The sequence below is a fragment of the Acomys russatus genome, chromosome 11 (assembly GCF_903995435.1).
Source record: "Acomys russatus chromosome 11, mAcoRus1.1, whole genome shotgun sequence".
NCBI lineage: Eukaryota > Metazoa > Chordata > Mammalia > Rodentia > Muridae > Acomys > Acomys russatus.
In genome coordinates this window covers 4,358,674-4,366,252 of record NC_067147.1, presented here as the reverse complement: position 1 = coordinate 4,366,252, position 7,579 = coordinate 4,358,674, and positions in this window count along the sequence as shown.

The window sequence follows — 7,579 nt, the reverse complement described above, 5'->3', positions numbered from 1 at the left end:
TTCTCAGGGGCCCACACCTGTGGCATGGGCAGCAGCTCAGAACCTGAACCCGAGAGTAACATCCTCTGCCCCTGACCTTTGCTGCCAGACTGGGTTCTTCCTGGGCCCCCAGGCAGATGTCCAGTGCTAGGAAGAACTAGGAAGTTTGACACATCTCCTGCCTGCATCTCCCTCAAAGCTTGCACCAGAGTGTACGTGCCACCTGTCAATGTCTCTCTCTTACAACTTGGCAGAACCTCTTTGGATAGAGTTTGACAGAATATACCAAAAATCTTACATGTGTTCATAAACTTCTGATTGCAATTCTATTTCAAGAATTTCTCTTAGGAAATTAGAATAGCTCTCTTTATATATACAGGGAGCACATCCCAAACGCCATAGTGCGTACCTGAAGTAAACCTTATGCATACTATGTTTTTTCCTACAATGAGTGATTAACTGTGTATGTGACTGTATGTGAGTATGTGTGTTGTGTTGGTGTGTGTGTGTGTGTGTGTATGAAGCATGAGTATTCAGGACAAACAGACAATTTCTTCATGTCCTAGGTGGGATAAAATAAGCCATTACAAGATTTTTTTTTTTTTTTTTTTTTTTTTTTTTTGCCACTTAGAATGGCACACAGCTTCAAATTTGCCAGTTGTTCAATGGATTTTCCACTGAATATTTTTGGACTGTCACTGACTCTGAGTAACCGTCACCGTAGAAAGGGACATAGAAGATGAAGGAGGGCATCTTTGTTAGTGTGGACAACACACAAACCTAACTGATTAGAAATAAACCAACAAGATGGGATGGGAAAAATAAATTGCATTATAGTCAAAGAAGCTATTAAAATTAGCTTGTAAAAATATTCAGTGTGGTGAGAATGTTAAAAATAAATGAAGTGAAAAGAAGCATACCACCAAATAGTACAATTTTGATTACATTTGCATATAAATAAATAAATAAGCAACTCAACATGCTTGGAGGAAATGGAGAGGTTAATACAGCAAATGTCACTGATTATTGATAAGAATTATTGGTTAATATTTGTTAATTTTATACTTTCCTATATTTTATTTAATAGAAACATTACTTCATAATCAAAGGAACATTTAAAAAGTCCTTCTTCATGTTAAGGGCTTGGATCTTTTATTGAGGCTTAGTTAAATGTGTAAGTCACCTACAACTCCACAGTCAAGAGCCTGGGTTTGGGCTGGCCTGGGAATGCCGCAGATGAAGGGACGCGCCACCAAGCCTGAGTTTGATCTCGGGAACCTACAGGTGGAAGGAGAGAGCCAACTCCTGCAAGTTGTCCTCGGACTCCACAAGTGCACACTCTTCACACACACTCAGCACACACGCACATGCAACACGAATTAAAATAGTAATAAGCAGAGGCGGCCAGATGGATCTGGTCTGCAGTCAGCATCTGGCACCATCTGAAGGCACAGTCAAAGCCAAATGCCTTAATGTTTCTAAGCGGCCTTCACAATGAAACAGCTACGACAACAGTGTCTGTTACACAGCATGTAAGGATCTAATAAAACAGAGCAAGTAGAGTTCAGGGGTGGGGGCGGTGCCCATTGGGCAGTAAACACCTGATAAACAGCCACCACACTGTGCTGCCAACTACCTCTGTCATGTCAGCTCAGGTGGTTTCTCAATTTAGAGAGATCCTTGGTGTCTCCCCTAACCCCTGCCACCTCCTGCCAGCTCAGAGCACCAAAATCCATGTGAGCTTGAGTGCCCTAGATAAAAACTGTAGACCCTGCCCTGAGCCTACACGCAGCTTCCTTTAAGTAGTCTCTACGGATGTCACCGCTTTGGAAATGGGTGGTATGTTACCATGTTTAGGGTATAGTGATAGAAATTATACATGTTCATAGGATAGGGCCTTTCCAAACACTACCCATCTGAAGTTGGTTGAGTCCGCCATACATAACTAATTTCTGGCCTTGTTGTAGGAGACACATTAGGAACTGGGAAGGGGAGAGAATGGGTCAGCCCGACCACTGTGTGTTAAAGAGGAGACAAGAAGTATTTTTGTGTTTCAGCAAGATTTCTGTGGTGGGGGGAATGGTCCCACTTCAAGTCTTCTGACACAGGATGCTTTGAGTAGTGGAGCGTCAGCTTCTAATTTCCTCTGCGCACAATCGAGTTGTGTTGGATTAGCTTAGCGTTGCATTTAATTTCCGTAGGCCTTTGACACAAACAAAACATTCCCAATAAGAAAATGAAAATAAAAAGAATAACGGCACAATACGGCACACGTGCCAATCTGATGACATCACTGACATCCTCGTTAAAACAAATGTGTGTGTATGTGTGCAACAAGGCGAATAAATATTTTCACTTGGAAAGGCATGCAGCAGCAACATTCAGGGAATACAAAGGAAACTGTGCTTGCTTTGTCCAGGCCATATGATCTGCCTGCCTCTGCCTCCCAAGTGCTGGGATTAAAGGCATGCGCCACCATGCCCGGCTTCCATATTTATATTTTTATGTCACACAAGTCTATCAAATTTAGCAAAAGACATCATTCTTCCAAAATATTAAATACATTTGTCTCGGTATTAAGCATGTAGCTATTTCTAGCTCTTCAATCAGAAAAGCCACAAAATAAGAAGTGCAAAGCCAATAGGACATTATTTTAAAACATTAGCTAGTTTGCAACTATCTCAGCAGAATTGGAGGTTATTCAATGTTGAAAAATATTCATTTTGGCAAATTCAGTTTCTGTTTAGAGCTATTTTAACCTTGGTTGGCTTTCTTCTTTTTCCCTAATAGTCTCTTCTCTGTCGTCCATTATATGTGTGCCAAATAGCATGATTTTTAAAATTTATATATAAGTCCATTCTGAGAATACTTTTTATAGTGATTTTCAAATTGTACATATTTGTTTCAAAAAGTCACTCTCTTTGAAAAGCACAGTGCAAATGAGCAACTCGCAGCCTCGGCTTAGATTTTTAATTTTTGACAGGTTGGGCTGGAGAAATGGATCTACGGTTAAAAGCACTGGCTACTCTTCCGCAGGACCTGGGTTCAACTCTGAGCACCCACCTTGCAGCTCACAACCATCTTTCACTCTAGTTCCAGGGGGATCCAAGGCCTCCTCTGGCCTAAGCAAACACACATGGTGCACAGAGATGCATCCAGGCAAGACACCATACCCGGAAAATAAAATGAAAAAAAAATTGTTAGATTAACACAATTTGTGACAGTAAGTACATGGGAGGATAGAGAGTGAAGAAAGTGGCAAGGGAGAAAATGCAAAGGATTATGGGAAAAACCTATCCAAACTATCATTGTCCTAAACCACCCACGTGGCCAAAGTGTGGAAACACCACATTCCTGTTTAAAAAAAAAAGAAAGAAAGAAAGAAAAAAGAATAAAGGGATTTCTTTGAGTTTGAGGCAAATCTGGTCTTCACAGTGAATTCTAGGCCAAACCAGGTTATCAGAAATAATGAATGAATGAATGAACGAATGAATGCAATTACTCAAAGAAACGTCAAAATGTTAAATTGCTCTTACAAGTTGAGTGTCTTTTCCCTTCCCTTCAAAAAGAGACAGTGAAACCCTAAGGGCAGCACCCCAGAATGTGACTTAACACGAAAACGGAGTGCTTATGATCCCACTAGTTAAAGATGGGGGTCACACTTCAGTAGGGTGGGCCTTATCCCAAGATGCCTGATGCCCTCACAGAAGGACTCACTGTGAAGATGACTTCTGACGGTGAGGACACACAGTGGTGCCATCAGTGAGCGGAGGACAGGAGAGTCTGCCAGCAGCCAGGAGCTGGAAGAGGCAAACAAAGAGGTCTCTGCAGGTTGGGGGCCTTGCCCTCAGTCTCCACCCTCCAGGGCTGCGGGAAAACACATTCACGATGGTTTACTTGGTTCGTGCTGTTTGGGAGGGTAGCCTTATGGAGATCAATAGTTACCTTATCTCTATAACTTAAGAATTTAATATTAGAAGGCATGCTCAGAGAGGAAATTTGCAGTCTGTGACTTGAAGGAGGAAAAAAAATAATCACTTAGAGGTTTTTTTTTTTTTCCCAGCTAAAAACTTCTAAGATTTTATGTATTTCTTTCCACTATTTTTTCCCATGAGTAATTTTTAAAGTTTTACATGCCCTATGGCCGTAGGCTTAAGTTTTGTGCATTTATAGTTTCAGTATTACCACGTACATTTTGCAAATGTTCTTAGTGCAAGCCAATCTGACCCTGAATAATGTTACCAATCTCATTTTTGTATTCTATTTTTTTTTATTGTAGATAATGTCAATTGAGTTGAATTCTGAAAAATTCAGAGTTCTCCTGGTTCACATTAATTTTTTAAAACTGAAAAAACATCAGTGTCATGGTTAGCCTCTCAGTTTGAGGGGGATTTAGAGTTGCCTAGAAGACAGTTTTGGCTATGTCTGTGATCACTCTTCCAGGGAAGTTTGGCTGAGATTGGAAGACTTAGGTTTCATAGGCTGGACTTCCCATGGGATCAAAAGGGGAAAAACTACTGGGGTTCTGGTGCTTGTCTCTCTCTGTTTCCTGACTATGGTGCAGTGTGACCAGCCGCCTTGCTCTTCTCCACGACCAACTGTGTGACTTCAAACTGTGAGACCAAACACTCTCTTCCTTTCTTGGGTTGCTCTTCTCGGCTATGCTGTGGCAATGAGAAAACTAACCAACACAGAGAGAAGCCAGGCTGTCTGGCTAGCCAAACGCGCAGCATTTACACGGGCCCTGACTTAGGCTGTTTCTGGTTGCTGTTACAGGACACCTGGCCTGGTTAGGCTGTGCAGGAAGGCTGCTTTAGCTCAGAGTTCTGCAGACTACAAGTCCACGATCAGTGCTGTTTCAATTCTTGGAGGAAAGCCGAATGGGAAGTGGATTTGCAGAGAGAGAGAGAGAGAGAGAGAGAGAGAGAGAGAGAGAGAGAGAGAGAGAGAGAGAGAGCGCACAGGCGGGGCGATGAAGGAGATGCTTGATAACAACCCGTTCCTGCTTTATTTATTATATCTATTGACAATTTCACAAGTGTGTTTAATGCACACCGACTACTGTCACCCCCCACGCTCTCCCAGTCTTCCTACTGCCATCTATCCTCCTCTCATATTCGTGTCTGGTCGCTTTGTTTTGTGACCCACTGGGTGTAAGCAGGGCTGTCTGTTTGGCCATGGAGCTATCCCCTGGAGCCTGGTGGGCTCTGCAGTATGTATAGAACTAACCCCGCAGTTCCCGTTCTCCACGCCTCTATCAGTGGTCAATAGCTCAGCGGGGAAGGGGAAGGCTCTGCGAGCCCCTCCCCCTTCCATGACTGATTTGTGACAGATTTTTGTGTTGTGTAGGCCTGGTTCAGGTAATCATAGTTGTGAGTTCATGGCTACAACAGTTCTAGCGCGTCTAGAAGGCATTTCATAGTCCTTCGCTCCGTCTTCTGGCTCTTACACAAGTAACTTGTTCTTTTCATAACTAATCCACTCTCTCAGGACTTTATAATTCCCTCATGGGCTTCAGGTCAGGTGGGTGCAGCCCCTGCACCCTAATAACTTCTCTCCTCCTCTCCTCCTCCTCTGCTCCCCACCCCCGAAAACATTGGCAGCTTTTCTGTGGGCACTGGGTATTTGAACTCAAACTATGATGCTTAAGTAGCAAGTACCTTGCCTACTGAACCGTCTCTGCATGCCTAATGTGGTTTTGAAGGAATAACCTCGACTGTGCTGAAGCTCCACTCCAGTGTACGCTCTCATGCAGCTTGGTCAGAGCCTGATGCATTGAATTTTAACAGGAATTTAAACAGACGATCCTATTCCTGTTGTGACATAGTAGATTTGGAGCCCGAGAAGTCCTCCTCTGGCCAGGCTGCTTTCTGGAGCTGTATATACTGAGGACACAGACATTTATAATGTAGCAGAAACAAAGTCTGCCCAAGGTTTTCAAATAGTTGATTTACACAGAGCAAGTAGCTCTGCACCTACAAAAGTGTTCCGGCTGGGTGTGGTGGTCCGTGCATATAATCTCAGTACCCTGGAGGCTAACACAGGGGGACAGGGATTGGGGGTATAGCATACTCACATAGTCTGAAGTTTGAACTCTAGCAGTGTGCACCCGCCAACCACATACAGATATGCATGCGTGCGCACCCCCACCCCCAACCCACATCAATACAAAGCCAGAATTCTGCTACTTCTTTTATTTATTGGGATGTCTCAGGATGTTGGTAAGGTGGCCCTCAATGCCAAATCCTGCCTCAGTTTCCTACGCAGCCAAGTTTGCAGGCGTGGGTCACCTTGCCCGGCTTATTGTTTTTAAGTTTCTATGAGCACAGGTGCTGTGGCCTGACTATGGCTCTTCGAAACTCATGTTGAAATGACGGTGCCCTTCTGGCTTTCTTTTGAAGGGGTGCAGTCACCTTGAGAGGGATTAATCCTTTTCTGACTTTGTTCTTCTGTGTTAGTCATGCCAAGGGTGGATTCCTATAGACTGAGGCCGTGTCTCTTCCCTTCTGCACACACCTGCTTGCTCTTCCCCTTCCGGCATGTGGTGGTGAAGCAGCCTGATGACGTCATGCTCTTGGCCTGCCCAGTCTCCAGCAGCGTGAGCCAACAAATCTGTTCCTTAAGTGCCTCTCGGTCTCTGCTGGTATGGTGAAATGAACTTAGGGGGTTCGCTTTTTGCTGTCCTTTTCAGCAGCCTGGGAACGCACCGCCTCGCTGTTCACAGCATCATGTTGCCTGTGAGCCCAGTCCTTACTAGCTCACGCACCCATTCACTTGTGTTTCCTGAAATGATCCCTGCACACAAACTGGCAGTACCCAAATCCACGTCTCAGGAGCTGCCTCTGGGAGACCCGAGAGATGACAACTTCCTCATCACAGGCCTGCCAACACCCACAGCCTTGGGAGCAAGGACAGGATGTGGGTCCCTTCTAGGGGCCACTTCTTCTTTTGCTGCCCTTTGATCTGCCTTCTGTAGTTCACACTGTCGGCCCTATTGGGTGTTACTCTTACTTATCTCCTTTAATGCCTCTGATCAGATCAGTTGTTTGAAACGTTTTGGTTCTGTCTTTCAGTGATCAAAGACTTTTTTTTTCTTCTTCTTCTTCTTTCTTTTTTTAAGAGACAGAGTCTCACCTTGGGCATAGGCTGGCTGGCTCAGAACTCAGATCTGCTTGCCTTTGCTCCTCTATTGCTGGAATCACAGGTGTGCCCCCAACACCTCCTGGACACTTCTTCCCCCCTTTCCAGTGCTAGGGATGCGGTTTAGAACTTTGCACATGATATGTAGTGGTCTCATCCCAAGCCATATGCAAAGCCCTTCACAAACGGCTTTTAGAGGTGTGGGAGCTTGCTGCCACACTGACAGTATTTTCCATATGCCATTGATTTTACTGTACATGGTGACAGAAATTGGAGGCTCTGAGTCTGAGAGCCTGAGAGGGCCTGCCAATCATTTTACCCAATCTTCCAATTACATGTTTGAAAACACATCTGCTCGATGCCTTGTCCACCAGAGAAAAGTCTCTGGCCTGTCAGCCGGTTTCTTCCCTTTTCATCTTTCTCTTACCACAGTCCAATCTCCTTTCCCTTGTTGGCTTCA